We start from the raw sequence: 18163 nt of genomic DNA, 5'->3' as shown, positions 1-18163 counted from the left end.
TCAAATTTATAGCTCTTATCAAATCTGGGATTTACTCAGGAGTACATCGACTAGCATCTTAATTGCAATCACAAAACATGGATAAGGAGTGACATTTCCGCGTTAAATAATCGAATTTTCTGTGATGTTAAACTTATGCCCTAATTTAAAACTTCGAACATTTCTATTAAACCACGTAGAGGAAAAAAAATTAGGTGGCCGAGACAAAAAATAATATAAAAAAAAATGTCTTAAATATAGAAAGAGGAATTCCACATGGTTGTCAACTCTTCCATTACAAATCTTTGTACGACGGAAATGGTCACGAATGGGAAATGACGTCACGGCGAAAAATTTCCCTCCAGATGGCGACTCGGAACAATAGCCCCGGAGGCCCACTCTAGATCGGAGGGTGAGTTGCCTCTCAGTCTTGTCTGTCGCCGATACAGTTTATAGGTGACAGTTTGTCGCTTGTCTCCCATCTAAACTCTATATCAGTCACACAGGATTGTCAAATGAAGAAGAAAACGATGCGCGTTACTCCCTTATCTATAGTTTACTCTTCTCATCTCAATAGGAAGTAAGCCGCTCTTGTCAAAACAGGTAAGTTTACACATTACCGAATAGCGGCACCTTTAGCTTCACACGATTATTATATTATTAATATTATTATTATTAAAATTATATTCAGGTATCTATAATTCTTGTGAATTGATTTGTATATACTTTGATTGTTTTAAAATTTTTAATTAATTATTACAATGCTGATTAAATTAACAGGTTAAATCTGATTTTTTCCCATCGTTTCTTGTATTAAAACGTGCCGTTTAAAAGCGAAATGAGCCGACATATCCGCGTTTTAATGGCAGCAAAAAGAATTCATTTCCACCCTATATTCTCCATTTCCTAGTATTATTTTATGAGAGTATAACCATATTTATTTACCTGAAGGATCTAGTCTAGATCTTTAGCCTGCCAAGGCTAGATAACTCCACCCACTTCCACTGTCCAGCCCGTTTAACTTGTTCCATTGGAAAGTTGCCAACGGTGTTTGTGCCGACAGGAAGTCCATTGGTCGTCACGTGACTGACAGCTGCTTGGTTAATGTTTTTGTGTGTTTTGAACGGATGGCATAACTCAGCCCGGAGCTACAAAATTAACAGATCCGACATCGATGTATTACGTTCGAATCAAATCTATAAGTTAATTTAAGGTGTGTTAACAAATATCTCTTTTAAGTTACTCTACAATTGTCGTGTTAAGTGATTCATTTTATTTATGATGTTCCACTAATTGTTGACTGTTAACAAAGTATCTTTTATATTAAATACGATTTTCGAATTAGATACTTTTACTCTCTATGATTATATACTTGTAAAATACGTACTTTTTCTAATTTTATACATTGTGATACGGAGCAGGAAACGTGTAATAGACCCCCACTATATTAATGTCACGAGTTCTTATTTTAGCACACGATAAGCAGGCCTACTGCAAGTTATTTTGGAATTTCTGTTCTTTCGGATTATAACACGTTTCTTTCAATTACTAAACTACTATTAAATGACAGAATTACTTAATTTAAAGAAAAATTAAGCAATTCTATTAATTACTTAAAGCGCAATTCAGAAACGTACTAAATCTCCTATTAACTTCATTAGATTTCTGTCTGGTAATTTCAGTTATGAAGAATAAACAGCACATATATAGTCTATATATTTTGTTATAAAATAGCTACTTTATCAATTTACTTTTTTTTTAACGTACGTATAAAAGTCATTCAATCGTATTCGCCGATTATTCGAGTCATGAATTACTCTACAGTTCCCTTTATCATTCCGCTTCACTTTGTAACCGTAAATATTCTGTTAAAAGGTTTTTTTTTTTCCATCAGGAGCCTGTCCGAAATGCTGGACTGGCTACTGATACGGATGATGCGTTAACTGCTTGCTCAAGACTGTGTCGATGGGAAAGTAAGCACAAATTGCGAGGTTAGTGGGTCTCCGACTCCATTTTATCGCTCCCGGGCTCATTCAGCCGTTAAAAGGACCCGAAGGTGTTTTAAGACTTAGGGTATCGGCCCTTATATCGAATGACTCACACAGATCATTGGCGTGTCTTCCGGAAATGGCTTAAAAAAAAGGATGGAAGTGAAAAAAAAACTGTTGTTTTCGCTTCTGTGGTGTAGCCATGCTCCGACTAATTTCACTACCAACGAGGTAATACATAAAAATATAGAAAAAATAATTGACTTTTAGATATTGTTATTAAGCCATAAAGACAAATTATGTGTAATATGTTTTTGTAAGTAAACTTCATAGAGATTTATGTTTTTTTCCATGAATTTTACGATTTCAGTTTTTAAATTTTATATGTTGTAATTTATGTTATATATAGCCTATATATACAGTATTATAAAACCATTTATAATAGCATAATAGAGTATTTTACAACTCTTAAATAATAAAAAAATGTCTTTTCTTTCGAATAATTTAGATGGAATGAATTTTTAGAAATTTCGTACCATTCATAAAATTTATTTTGATTATATATGAAAATTCAATTAATAAATCCGTATTTATTACTTATGAGATATGTAACATTTCATATTTTAACGATATTTGTATACTCTATATAAAAGTTTTATCGGTTTTAAGATCTGATTACTTATCTTACTATGGATCAGCGTGAAAAGTAATCCCTCAAGAACTAGAAATATAAAATATAGAATTTTATCGCTCTCGAAAAAAAATAAAAATTAATAGCGATGTAAGGAGCAATGTATCTTAAATGACATGGCGTAAATAAATTTATAAATTTGAATGGATCTAGTTTAAAAACAAACAATAATTATCTACTAAATGATAATTTATTAATAATGACATGGCGTAAATAAATTTATAAATTTGAATGGATCTAGTTTAAAAACAAACAATAATTATCTACTAAATGATAATTTATTAATATAAATTAAGAACAATTTTGAAAGTAATTCAGCGTACAAACTAATATTAAAACGTGTTCTAATTTATATAAATTAGAACTCGTGATAATATAATTTTTTTTTTTTAATTTGGGAAATTTTGATTTACTAATATAAAAAGTATATCCTCAATTGGAAATTTTCGCTTTATAATNAAAAAAAAAAAAAAAAAAAAAAAAAAAAAAAAAAAAAAAAAAAAAAAAAAAAAAAAAAAAAAAAAAAAAAAAAAAAAAAAAAAAAAAAAAAAAAAAAAAAAAAAAAAAAAAAAAAAAAAAAAAAAAAAAAAAAAAAAAAAAAAAAAAAAAAAAAAAAAAAAAAAAAAAAAAAAAAAAAAAAAAAAAAAAAAAAAAAAAAAAAAAAAAAAAAAAAAAAAAAAAAAAAAAAAAAAAAAAAAAAAAAAAAAAAAAAAAAAAAAAAAAAAAAAAAAAAAAAAAAAAAAAAAAAAAAAAAAAAAAAAAAAAAAAAAAAAAAAAAAAAAAAAAAAAAAAAAAAAAAAAAAAAAAAAAAAAAAAAAAAAAAAAAAAAAAAAAAAAAAAAAAAAAAAAAAAAAAAAAAAAAAAAAAAAAAAAAAAAAAAAAAAAAAAAAAAAAAAAAAAAAAAAAAAAAAAAAAAAAAAAAAAAAAAAAAAAAAAAAAAAAAAAAAAAAAAAAAAAAAAAAAAAAAAAAAAAAAAAAAAAAAAAAAAAAAAAAAAAAAAAAAAAAAAAAAAAAAAAAAAAAAAAAAAAAAAAAAAAAAAAAAAAAAAAAAAAAAAAAAAAAAAAAAAAAAAAAAAAAAAAAAAAAAAAAAAAAAAAAAAAAAAAAAAAAAAAAAAAAAAAAAAAAAAAAAAAAAAAAAAAAAAAAAAAAAAAAAAAAAAAAAAAAAAAAAAAAAAAAAAAAAAAAAAAAAAAAAAAAAAAAAAAAAAAAAAAAAAAAAAAAAAAAAAAAAAAAAAAAAAAAAAAAAAAAAAAAAAAAAAAAAAAAAAAAAAAAAAAAAAAAAAAAAAAAAAAAAAAAAAAAAAAAAAAAAAAAAAAAAAAAAAAAAAAAAAAAAAAAAAAAAAAAAAAAAAAAAAAAAAAAAAAAAAAAAAAAAAAAAAAAAAAAAAAAAAAAAAAAAAAAAAAAAAAAAAAAAAAAAAAAAAAAAAAAAAAAAAAAAAAAAAAAAAAAAAAAAAAAAAAAAAAAAAAAAAAAAAAAAAAAAAAAAAAAAAAAAAAAAAAAAAAAAAAAAAAAAAAAAAAAAAAAAAAAAAAAAAAAAAAAAAAAAAAAAAAAAAAAAAAAAAAAAAAAAAAAAAAAAAAAAAAAAAAAAAAAAAAAAAAAAAAAAAAAAAAAAAAAAAAAAAAAAAAAAAAAAAAAAAAAAAAAAAAAAAAAAAAAAAAAAAAAAAAAAAAAAAAAAAAAAAAAAAAAAAAAAAAAAAAAAAAAAAAAAAAAAAAAAAAAAAAAAAAAAAAAAAAAAAAAAAAAAAAAAAAAAAAAAAAAAAAAAAAAAAAAAAAAAAAAAAAAAAAAAAAAAAAAAAAAAAAAAAAAAAAAAAAAAAAAAAAAAAAAAAAAAAAAAAAAAAAAAAAAAAAAAAAAAAAAAAAAAAAAAAAAAAAAAAAAAAAAAAAAAAAAAAAAAAAAAAAAAAAAAAAAAAAAAAAAAAAAAAAAAAAAAAAAAAAAAAAAAAAAAAAAAAAAAAAAAAAAAAAAAAAAAAAAAAAAAAAAAAAAAAAAAAAAAAAAAAAAAAAAAAAAAAAAAAAAAAAAAAAAAAAAAAAAAAAAAAAGACTTGTACTGATAATCTTTAGTATTATTAATCATTAAACTAAGAACTTTTATATTCTGATCTCTCGCATCCGGAAAAACCTAGAATAATCCTTACCAGATTTTCTGGTTACGTCCTTGGCAAGGTTGGATTTTGATGAGAAAAAATTTCCTTGTGCTCTTACTAGTGGACCTTCGAGCAATTTGAAACGACAATAGTGATATTTTCTACTATAAAACTACTTTTTTTCCCGAGATTTTCTGACTCGATCCAGTTTATCTAAGTTCCATTTTAAATAAAATTCGAAACATCTTTTCTATGCTATCAGTTTCAATATACAGTACTATATATATACACAGTAATGTTTTGAAATAAAATACGGTTATGAATAAATTCTTGAAACCATTTTAGGGTCATAAGTTCAGTAAATATAAAACACTATTTTTTATTTTTTATATTTTTTAATAGCCTAATTGATTCGAGAAATCGTTCATATTAAAAAAAATCATTAATAATTTCAGGGTGGGATTTAACATTTGGAAATTTCTTCGTCCATCGGAGAAGAACGGTTTAATGATCGTTAAACATTTTAAAATATAATTTTTTTTTATGTAATCCTTCTCTGTGTTTTTTCGCGTGAATTTATTAGTAGAGCGGAACTGAACCTGCATTGGACTGACACTGAGAAAGTGCTAAATTCCAAGATACAATATATTATCATATTTCTTCGGATGGATATTAAAATATATATCCATTGGGGTGTTTATAGCGATGTGTATCTGAAAATGTGCTCCAAATAGGCTTACCGCTGTAATAGTCACGATACGTTTCGGTTTTCAGGTGGAGGTCACGAGGTAGGGTGTAATTATGGCTGCACAGTGTAGGCGTTCGACAGGTTTACCTTTGACACATTAGGAATTGGGTCGACATCAGTTGTTATTGTTTGAGATTATAAAATTGATGAGAAATAGAAGATTTATATTTTGAATTTTATTTATTTATATTATCGAATATTATTAGCGAATAATTATAAATTTGAATTTATAAATTGTTTTATTAAGAATTTATCTTACATATCTTTTCTCACTTGAATATTAATATATAATTCGTAATGAAATGAAATCCGCCCAGGAAACTGTCTTAAGTGTTATTGTCTTCTTTGAATATCAGAAGTTTTTAAATAGAAAAGAAAGAAAAATTAAAAATGCAAAGTGTTGAAAACGCTATTATAGTTTAATTATAGATTCTTTAAACTACTAACTGAATTACACAGTCATTGACTTGATTACAAAAGCGTTTTGACAATTTTATTTAGATTGTTTAATTGCTAATTTTCCTTTATATATATATATTTATTTTTAAATTTTAAACAAAAACTTCAAAACTTTCCCCCTGTTCCTATTATCTATTCAATCTTCGTAATATCTTGCTTATTTTCATTCAAATAACTCCTTTGATAACTTAAACTTGATAAACTCGAATTTTTCCGAGCAGGGGAATCTTATACCATCCTTATACCTTCATTGAGTACAGTACACTCATAATCTTATAATGTACAAATTAAATACACAAACACGTTAGTTTTTCATAAATGTAATTAAATTTAAATTTTACTTAGAATTGATTTCGTAATAAGGTTTATTCATATATTTATAGTCTTTGTTATTTATGATAATTATTTTTATTATATAATTTTACAACAAAATACAGCATTTTCAAATACTGAAATATTTTTAATTATATTTTTACCATTTCATTCTTGGGGTGTAATTTAAAGACGTAATCAGAAAGCTTATTTAAGTAAATTAGTTTTTTCAGTATGTCTGATACCGATTTGAAATGTTTTTATAAAATCTATGCGTAACGTAGTCTGGATTTTTTTATTTTTTCTTTCGTTTTCAGTTGGCTCTCTTTCAGAATTTTTCTTTAGTTGATTTGGACGCCATTCTTAGCTTCTAAAACTGGAATTTAAAAATTAAAATAATTTTCATTCAAAATTCGAAAATCAGATTAAATTTGTCAATTTTTAATTGAAGAGAAATGACGTTCTTAAATCCAACTTTATCTACCAGGGATGCTATTTATAGAATTATTGATTGAAGTTCTGTTTCCTGGATTTCTCGTCGCCAACTTTGCCATCAGTTACAAATTTATGTTCACTCTTTGCCTACTAAACGAATTATCGGCGTTAACACGCTTGACTTCGAAAGATAAGTTATTTGAACTCCGTAATGATCACCTGCGAATTTGACCAATCGTATTTTTATCGTTATGACCTATTTTCGAACGAGCGAATCAGGATTCGATTATCCATGACGTCGAGAGGATTTTGCTTAAATTTTCAAACTTTTATGTTTTATTTTTATGTAATTAAAGAATTAAAATTACTCTTGCAAAAGTTACATGGTTAGGTTGCATTACCCATTCGATGTTCTCCTTTATCTTTGTTTATTTAGTTTATCTTACATGGATATATTTAAAATACAGGTAAGCTGACATATATTAGCATTAGTGTAGTTTAATAAATAGCCGCAATACAAAGCTTACATTTAGATTTAAGGCACATATCAATGAAGCAAATATTTACAGTTTTACAATTCATACGCTCATATTTATTTAGAGCTGTAATGTATATATCATTGAAAATCATCTGACAATAAAGGACAAATAAAGGTAGTGACATCATACAAAGATTCTAACACAATAATGTCTGAAGCGAAGCGACAATAGTCACCTTTGTCACGACTACCGTCCATTGAAATGCCAATGAACTCTACAGTTATTTTAGATGAACTTGTTACCACATAATTAAAGATATTAAATGATACAAAGCTAAAATGTTTGCGGACAATTACGCGCGTGTCCTTTCGCTTTTGAAAAAAAAAAAAAAAAAAGAAAGATTGCAAAATAAATCCGATCGGTAGTAATAAAGAAAGCAATGTTTGCGAAAGTTTATCCAAAACCAAACCGTTCCACGCTTGATTCATTCTAAACTATAGAAGTTTTGTTGGTTTTTTTGAACAATTTCCGAAGCTTTTTCTCTAAGTTTCCGCTTACAAAATTGTTTGGGGGACTTTTTTTATGATTGGTTGCACACGGAAAGATGTTATGTCCGATATTAGGTACTTCCTCGAAGGATATATAAATGCAGAAATAACTGTTCTCTGAACGAGCGTATCAAAGAATAGGACCTTGACTTGTCACCTTGAATGCAACCTTGAGCTAAACATGCGTAGCTCGGGTTGATGGCACGTGACATCCTTGTCTTAAAAAATTGCTTTGTTTTTAGTAATTGGTTATTGTGTCTCAGTTTCCAGTTAAACATGCATACTAATGAATATTAAAACATGTTTTCAGTTAACTTAATGGTTAACGAAAAATTCTCGACGTTACGTCATAAACATTTTGAAACGTTCTTGAAATATTCATAAGATGAAAACACTTAAGTCTTGTATCTTATTCAAGATGATTTTCGAAGAACTTCTGATTTATATACGGTCGTTATGTTTTATATTCTTGTAACAAAGTTTCAATCTCTGAATTTTCTATATTATAATGCGCACGTTTAGGAAAATTGTAGCATGTAGAATACAACGCTAAATAATTCACTTTTAATCAAAATAACTGGGCGGTGACAATCACGTAAAAACGACAGGACTAAACTCCAGCATAATATATTAAATTCGTATAATAAAAATGATAAATAATATAGCTTATATCATAAATGTCTATAAAGAACACTTTTAATTAAATATTAAATAGGTATGGTATATTTATAGTATTTTTTATTATTAATTCCTAGTAATAATATAGTAAATATATTTTCTAACCTGCAGATACATAAGCTTAGATTTACTAAAATATTTAAATTTTACAATGAAAATTGTTTTCTTATAAACTGAAACAACTTTTATAAGCCTGAAGGCAATATATATTTACCATATTCACATATTTTGTTTTTATAATATGTCAGATTTTCTGGTAGAAAGTGGGTTTTTTTTTCCTAGATTGATATCACTGATGGGAATGAAGTTAATAGATCAGGTATGTGCTGAAAATGTTTTCAGGAATATCCTTCTCAGAAAATATAATCTATAATTTAAATATAAAAAAGAATTAAGTGTATAACTTATAATGATTCAAGAATAAAAATATATAAAATTTTTAGAGAGACATAAAATAAATTTTAAAAAATATTTAAACATATTCATAAGTTATTTATACAACTGGCCTTAATTGGGTTTAATTAAATCATAAAAAAGTTTAAGTCAGTTTTAAGTACTTAAGCTCTGTTTATATATTATACATATTTATTATTTTAACTTATAAATAAAATAAATAAAGAAGAAAAATATAAAGTAGTATTTTAAAAAATAAAGGCTAAATTGTTTTTTTGCAAAATTTTGAGTATTTAAGTTTTGTCGATTAATATTGAAATATGATAATGTTGAATATTAAAGAAGCATTTTTGACGAAGTTGACTTTTCTAAAATATCATCTTAAAATACCATCATACTATTGAATATCTTGTGCATTATTCATGAAAAGAAAAAACTTCCTACACTTTTGAATAAAATTCAATTAGATGGCCAAATGTTTGTTTGTTATAACTTATAAAATATGAAATAAATTGCTGTATATGTTGGTTATTGAACTACCATTTTGTCCTCACGAACCATTATCATTTTTTTTTATTAATAAATTTATTTTAGGTTAATGTATTTGATTTTTTAATAGTTATATTAAGGATATACGGGCGTATACAAAGCTTAATATTCCATTATAAGGGCATAAATTAATTTTTTTTAATCGTTTGTATTCGATATAAACCATTTTAATAAATTAATAATACCGAATATAAAAAGTTTATAGTGGCTGACGGTTTTTCTGTTCTAATACAATATATCATATTTATCATAAATGCCAAAGAAAATTTGTAAAATTATTATTTAATTTTCAGAGATAATTAAAATTCTGATTTATCGACTTGAATTCAAAGTGCAGACGTCACGAAACAATTTTTAAATTGCATGGCATTCTTTGAATACTGATCGCACGTAATTGATTCGGTATTCGGAACAGATTTTCATTTTATACAAATTTAAAAGTCGTATTTTAAATGAAAGGAAAGAGTAGATCGATGTTGTTATTGTTTTTATTTGATTTAAACTTACACGGATCTACAAATATAAAAATATACATTCCTACGTAAGCTTATAAATAATAAACACCTTCATAAACTTCGAGAGTTCTGCGAAAAACCAATTAGAAAATGAGTATTTTTCACTCATCCTCGATTACAGTATTCTTAAAAGTTTCAAGTACTTTAGTGTATAGTACATTCCACTTGAAAATATATTTTTTTAAACTGTAATTATATAATGAAATTTTTAAAGTCATTTGACAGGAAAAGGGAATTTATACATATAACTTAACTGATTTTAATCTACACGTGTTTTTTTCTCCTCGTTTACTGTTGTTTTTAGAGTTATGATGGAAATAATTTAATAACCTAATGTAAAAATATAATATTAATCTGCTTCAATGAAACAAAATAAAAATGGGTGGTGTATCGTAAGCGGGTGTGGTTATTAGGAATTTATCATCGTCTATTGAAACGTGATAAAATGAGAAATATTATTGTGAGGATGCTATATGTTGGAGGCCAGTTTGGAAAATTATCTTGCATTGACCCATTTTCTTTGGTACGACAGTTATTAAATCTATTTTATTTTTATTTTCCTAACTCGGAAATATTAGGATACGAAACAGGACAGAACCTATCCAGTGTGGGAATTTTAAATTTAGAATTGTTTTTACCAAATTAGTAAAGCTTATATAGGCCTGTTCATTGATCTATAATAAAGTATGTTATCTGAGTTTTTCTTAAAAAAGAATATATGTGCATATATATAAATTATATATATATATACTTCCTCTTTGGCAGTACATATGGTACAAGATTGAAATTTTTGTTTTAGTACATTGAATTTTTCTGAAATTAATTAAAATCAATTTTTGTCAAGTAGAGCATTGTCAATTCCAAATTTAGTATCCCTGTATGCATGTTCTTTACTGTAAAGTTTCCTTTATAAATCGGGTTAAAATTAATGATGGGTATTACATAAATTTATTTGACCTTGAAATAAATGATAGTGTGACATTCCAGAAATTCTTGTTTTTTATTCAAATAGATGCACTGTTGACTTTTGAAAGGAAAACGATTATCACACTAATCGAAAAAAATAAATTATATTCGCAGAATTCATAATTATTAATTTTTTAATCTACGAATCATCCACTGTTTAGATTAAAAAACAATGTTAGACAAAGGTACAAATAAGAATAAGAAAGTAATTCTATACTTTTTAATTAGTAATTTTTAATTTTTGCACTATTTTTAAGGTAATTTTGGTATTTAAAAGACGACGTTACGGTGGATGCAACGTTTTAAAAAGTTTCATTTCGACGATAGAGATTTCGAGGATTTTTTTTAATCTTATGAAATGTCAAATTGTCTAAATTCAACGTGGATTTTATATCCCCATTGGACATTTTTTCTGGTTTACACCACAAATGTTTTAAAATGATTTTGTGATATCAGGTAAACAAAAATATTACATTAAATTCCCAATTCCCGGTGCTTTCACATGGCAATGCAATTATACCCAGTAGTTACCTCATCCATTAGTTAAGAGGATATTTTAAATAGAGACTGGTTTGTCTCGCCGATTGTCGATTACTTTGGCATTTTTTGCTGCAGGGAGAGTTAATCGAGAAGAGTTATGAAAGAAAATACTTCACTTAGGCCTATATTTATTACATTGGAAAGATGGAGAAAAGTGGGTCGTCTTTACGCTTAAGTAAACTCACAGTCGGATATAATTGTATATATTGAAGGTAATATAAAAATCATAATTGAAAAACTCAGTTCGGAAAGGTTGAACCTTTATTGCTAATTCTAGGCCATTTGTATTGTTTATGAATAGCTCAATGACATTGTAACATCTGTGAAAGTACTCTATCAAGTACTTTAAACCATTTGCGTAGTAGGACTTACATTTTTTTCCCCTTAATTTTAATACGCATATGTCGTCGATGGTCTAAAATAATTAATTTCAGTTTAGATTATCGAAAATTAAAAAAAAAACATTCATTAGGATAATTAATTGAAAAATTAAAGTTATTAAAAACCAAAATTTAAGTTGATAATAAAGTCTCCAAATACGAGTATAGTGAGTTTAACTCATTTATTTTAAAATTTATTATTATTAATTTAATAAAATCAAATAAAATTATAAATTTTGTCTACTGAATTATTATTATTTTAAATTAAATTACATTAAAAATTTATAGTAGACCTACCTTAATTTAAGATACTCCTCTTTCTCTAATCGATTTTTCAATTATTATTAGACTATATTTGTTTTTTGAGATTCAAATATATGTCATTATTAATGATTTCAATCATGCATTATTATTATAATAAATTATATATATATTAATTTTGATTTTTTTTTAATTTATAATTTTTCTGATCTTATTAATGACTTAGATCTAATAGCAAAGAAGAATTAACATGAGCGTTAATTATGATTACATTAATTGAATATTTTATGAACTCGTAGTTCTTCGAAAAGTTCATAAAAATCTAATAAGCCTATAGGCAATAGTTCATACGGTTCATAAAAAGTCGATCCGCCGTATATTGAATGTAAGTCAGTAGGCCCCGAATGTTATATACAGTAGTTTTAAATATTAAAGACTGTTCTGTGATGATATTCAATCGTTCATTAAAATGTAGATTTATTTATTGATACCGTACAAGAAAGCCTGTTTTTAATATATTTTATATTATTCGGTTCGCTGATATATAAATTTATAAGTCTTTTATAAAACTGAAATTTTAGAAGGTCAATTCCTGTTGGACATAATCCAAAAATTCTCGTGTACATAAAAGAATTTTAATATTGAAAGTATAACAATGCGGTAGGATCATTATAGGCCATAGTTGACGAATGTAAAAACTTACCAGACGTTATTTAAAATAATTCAAATGTTATTTTTTTTCTTTCAATCGAGTTTTATGCGGGGTAACAACGATTCGTAATTTATATAAGCATATTTTTATTATATAAATTTACTGTAACGTTTTAAAATCTTAACATTTAATCTTGTTAAGAACTACAGTAGTTAGTTCCGTGCGATTTCACGTAAGTTTTCACTTCTATATAGATATTCGATAAGCGATTTTACACAAAAATTGTATATCGTGATGCCATTCGACCGTATAGAATATAATGTAATATATGTCACAGTTAAAAATAACAGAAAAATTATATATGTTTAAGGGATATTCCTACCAATATTTTAGCTTTTGTATTCAGAAATGCAACGTTAATTGTTTGTAATCTTATTTTATCAACAAAATAATTATTAAGATTGAATGTTGACTTTAATGTAAATGCTCTTCGTAACTTCTTAAGTAGATTTTAAGATTATATAGATTTTGTTAGCCAATAAATTATTTAAATTAATATATTTTTCTCTTTTCATAACGAATTAACCATTTTCTTCTAATAAAGTAACTGTTAAATTATAGCGAGGTATGCAAACATAATTGCAATTTTTTTTTTTTTCTAGAGGTTGTCAGGTTATTTAAATGAGATATTTAAATTTTATTATTTCATAGAGACGTTCGTATACATCTTAAATCGCATTTTAGACGAGAATAGACTGATGATAACGCCCAATCAACCGGTCCTAACCTGACCCACTTAACTGCACATGAACCAAGCTGAAGTATGAAAAAGAAAAAGAAAAAAAGAAAAAACTTCGTAAGGAATGAATGAACAATATATTATTCACTTGTTCAATTTGAAACGAAAATCGTGAAAGAATTTTTATTTTTCTTTCCCTTTTTGTGTGTGTGTGTGGCCACGTTTACTTTACTATAAAAAGTGAAATAGATTTGTTTTGCGGTTTTGTTGGCGAAGGTCGAGAAGACAAAAGCTTCGAAGTAAGGAGGACACGTAATAAAGTAAAAAAATGCAAATTTTTATTTTAAAAATGTGAAATTTATGCGTTTTGGGATGATTTTAGCGACCTAAATACACCTATAATATAATAAACAACTATCTGCGGTATGTAGAAAATCAAGTAAGAAAGATCCTACTTTTGTACCGAATTGATCACGTGATTCTATATTAACTAGGTCTATTTTTGTTTATTAAGTCGCTTACCTAAGTCTATTACAAATTACAATATCGATGTGTTTTTTTTAAACTAGTAATTATGACGTAATTCAATTTTTTAGAAGTATTTCTGATTATCAAAATGTTCTGTGATTCTTGCTCTAAGTATAAAATTATCATATATGTGTATTTTTTTAAGCCAAAATTCTATGTTTAATAGTTTAAAGAAAGATAAACGGAAGCTTGTTTTCAGAAAAAAAAACTTTATATATATATATATAAAGCAGTAAAAATTCTGATACTCCATTTATGTCAGGAAGTTGGAAAATTCTTATTTATTCTGGATTTATATTTAGTAAAGTTTTAGATGAATAGTTTTTCTTTCGACGTTATTTATTAGATAGATCTGTTACAGTATGAAAAATGTAAACATTAAAAATATTTTCTAGATCTAAAAAAAAAATAAAAGTACAAAAGAGTAGTTTTTTATTGAACTACTTTCGAGAGAGGAATATATATTCAAACACTTTAACAAATAATAAAATAAAATAAAAATTTATAAAAGAGAAAAATAGTGAATAAATATGTTAAAAATAATTCGATCGAATTTAAAAGAGAAAATAAAAATATCAAGTGAACATTTTTGTATGTTAGACTCGCTTCTTTATCTGTAATACTTCATAAAATTGATGGATGATGACTGTTAGGAAAATTCGAATTTGGAAAAGATAAATTATTTAAAAAATATATGCAGTCGGTTTTCTATTGATAAAAAAAAACTATATAAAATTCAAGGACACACTAGTAAAAGAATTACGAATCCATCAGTGCATCCATTCTCTGAAACTCGCTGAAAATACTATTGCCAACTTCTGATTCATTATTGATGCGATTCAGCTGACTGCTTCAATTCAACCTTAAGCATATCGTGATTCATTCATAGTTTTCGTTGAGAATTTTGATATCATTATTAATGGAAAAAATTCCAAAATTTTGAAAATTTTAACTATTCGAAGTTTCAGCACTAAAAATAAGAATTTTAAAAAATCCCGAAAGAAAATCAAACTCTTTATTTTATGGCTAAGGGAAACAGTACATTTAATGGCAAATATCTGACAAAGAATAAAAAGTCTTAATGTAATTTTAAACTTTTTATAACCTCTAATTAAAGAAGCAATATGGAAATTAAGTGAAAATGGATTCTACAACTTCAATTAACAGTTTTTTTTTTTTTAAACGCCGATTTCTTTTGTTAAGGTATTGTAATATGAGTTTTTTTCTTTACTTTTTTGATTTCACATCGCATTCCGATCGTAACTGTTATACGAAATACATTAAATGCTTTTAATATTTTTGATTTTGATTTTCATATTTTTTGAGTCCATTTTTCTCTAGTTTATTTTTAATACTGTTTCTATCCAAAAACAGTTAACAAAATTGAATTAAAATTCATTACCTTAACGCTATAATAAGATAGTTCCAACCCGTAGATCGGCGAAAGTAATTTTATAATAAAGGAATGAATGCGATTTTCTGAGAAGGGCCAACCAAACTAGGCAATTAGTACAACGAGATAAAGGTTGGCCCACGGGCCACGACACACTTTATCGACAACAGACAAGGTCAGCTCCATTATTAGGCATTGTTGATGATGTTTAAGTAATTCAATAGGTAAGTGTCATGTTTTGCCATCTGATCGAAACAAAAGAATGCCGGAGAATTGTCCTTGATTCGTCTCTAATGCTATAGAAATTCAACTAATCGCAATTTCTAGAAAATTACACCCGAATATATCACATATTTCCGTTTCGGTTACTAATTCAGAATTAATAACGTCTTATAAGAATGCGCTGCAAATTATTAAAATATTTCGAGGTTAAATAGTTTAAGTATATTTCATTGTTCATTTTATATACTTTAAAGTATTTCAACGTTCTTTTAATTGTAAGAAAATGCGAAGTTTTCGTAAACGAATTTAATCACATTAATCTTTAGAATTTCTTTCTTTTTTTTTCCTCCTTAAAGAAATATTAATCTAGAAAATTTAATTATTATTTTTCGGTGTAGATTGTTGTGTTTTAAACAATTCATTCAATCAGAAAGTTTTATCAGCATCGATATTATGTTGTGTCTATAGTTCACTGAAGCATAGGATATTCGCATAATGAACAATCGGTTTCAATTTTTATTCTGCCACTTCGCCTTATCGGATGCATCTTTATGCAACCTTTGTGTTATTCACCTTCTAGATAGAAAACTGGATTTTATCCGAGCGGAAAAAAAAAGTTCATTTTCGATACTTTATTGTTTGGAATTTTCCTATTTCTTTAGGATAGTTATTTAATTGGAGGAAGATAAATTTATATTTAACCGGATATAATAAAAAATAAGGGATGAAAGGAGCGTTAAATGTCATTTCCGCTAGTTAAAATCGGAAAGTCATCCAATCAAGAAATTTCTCCCAAACTACTCACTCCACTGTAGTATGCTATATTCTTTTTTTTTCGCCCTGCTCAATGGGACATCGACCCAAGATCATCTTCAGTTCAAGGTTTCTAGCGATATGTCAAATGAAGGAGATGTCATGACAAAATGTTAACCTGCACCGCCTCGGGGTGTGGTGTATTGGCAATTCTATCCTATTATAAGTCGTTATCTGGATACAAATTGTCCGAAACGCCTTTTAACATCTACGCCAGGGTTACATTAATCTGCTTCTGTCAGAAATAACTCTCTTATACAAACTGAATTGAAACTGTATTAACATATTAACTGACAATATATAATTAAATTTCGTAAATCTATTTTGAAGACTGTCCATTCCATTTTCTGTTTTATAAATGGAATTAATTTTATTCTGAGACTTTTCCTTATAAAAAAAAAAAAAAAAAACACATTTTCCTCATAAAATAACTACCAAACAGATGTTTTTCTGGGTTTTAATTAATAGAGTGAAAGCTCTAATGTCGCGTATATGTATTTTATAATTATAAAATTGATTGTTTAGTGTCGGATCCAGAAGAGTACTTCCTTATTTTATTTATTATTATTTTAATTTTAAGATCTTTGGCTTGTAAGCGATTTCATCATTTTTGTTTTTATTTTGGTTAAGTTAAAAATTTTATTTTTATAAGGATAAAAGTTTATCCATATTAATCCCGAACTTGGCAAGAATGTGAGGCACGGTTGGCAAACTTTATACTCGGAAGCATCATAAAAGAATTAAGATAGAAGTTTGTTTGACACGCGATGAAAAAATTATTTAAGGTCCTCAATTAATGATCGGTTGTTGATTACGTTGAGATGTTAATGCAATCGTTATTGCCTAATGCACTTAGACGAAATGATCGAAATTAAACCTTGAAAGTCTTAAAATATTTCCGTATTATTAAAGCTGACTAATGGCAAATTTTATCTAAAACGTTGTTCGAGTAATTATTATTTTTATTTTAGATTCTATATTAATTTTTATATATATTTCAATATATAATGTATATTGAATGTATATTACACATGTTCAAAAAATAAGTATAATTGTCCAATCATCAGATAGATCAAAAAATAAACAAAATAAACAGTGGAAATTTTATGTTAACATTTCTAGACAATAAAAATACCCAGGATGTAGTTGAATATTTCATTAAAAACCNATTTTATAATTATAAAATTGATTGTTTAGTGTCGGATCCAGAAGAGTACTTCCTTATTTTATTTATTATTATTTTAATTTTAAGATCTTTGGCTTGTAAGCGATTTCATCATTTTTGTTTTTATTTTGGTTAAGTTAAAAATTTTATTTTTATAAGGATAAAAGTTTATCCATATTAATCCCGAACTTGGCAAGAATGTGAGGCACGGTTGGCAAACTTTATACTCGGAAGCATCATAAAAGAATTAAGATAGAAGTTTGTTTGACACGCGATGAAAAAATTATTTAAGGTCCTCAATTAATGATCGGTTGTTGATTACGTTGAGATGTTAATGCAATCGTTATTGCCTAATGCACTTAGACGAAATGATCGAAATTAAACCTTGAAAGTCTTAAAATATTTCCGTATTATTAAAGCTGACTAATGGCAAATTTTATCTAAAACGTTGTTCGAGTAATTATTATTTTTATTTTATCATTAAAATAATAATAAACATTATTATTCGAATAAAATTCGATAGTTTTTACATATAATTTAATTATTTTTACCAAAACTAAGGCGTTTATATTTTCCTGTCAGTAGACATTTAAAAAACATAATTACATTGAATGCAAATTAATAAAAGTATTTTTATTTA

General features: G+C 25.3%; 1 protein-coding gene across 1 annotated transcript in view; it reads left to right on the top strand.

Annotated features, from left to right (window-relative positions):
• The first annotated feature begins 180 nt into the window (after positions 1-180).
• LOC111618327 (FK506-binding protein 5-like) overlaps positions 181-18163 on the top strand; it is a 94226-nt gene continuing 76243 nt past the window's right edge. Inside the window, exon 1 of the mRNA XM_023359825.1 lies at positions 181-582. The gene's annotated coding sequence lies outside the window, so the exon portion shown is untranslated. The remainder of the gene's footprint in view (positions 583-18163) is intronic.

This window comes from Centruroides sculpturatus, unplaced genomic scaffold (genome assembly GCF_000671375.1).
Source record: "Centruroides sculpturatus isolate CEXI.00-Female unplaced genomic scaffold, Cexi_2.0 scaffold92, whole genome shotgun sequence".
NCBI lineage: Eukaryota > Metazoa > Arthropoda > Arachnida > Scorpiones > Buthidae > Centruroides > Centruroides sculpturatus.
This window is presented reverse-complemented; position numbering and strand designations above follow the sequence as displayed.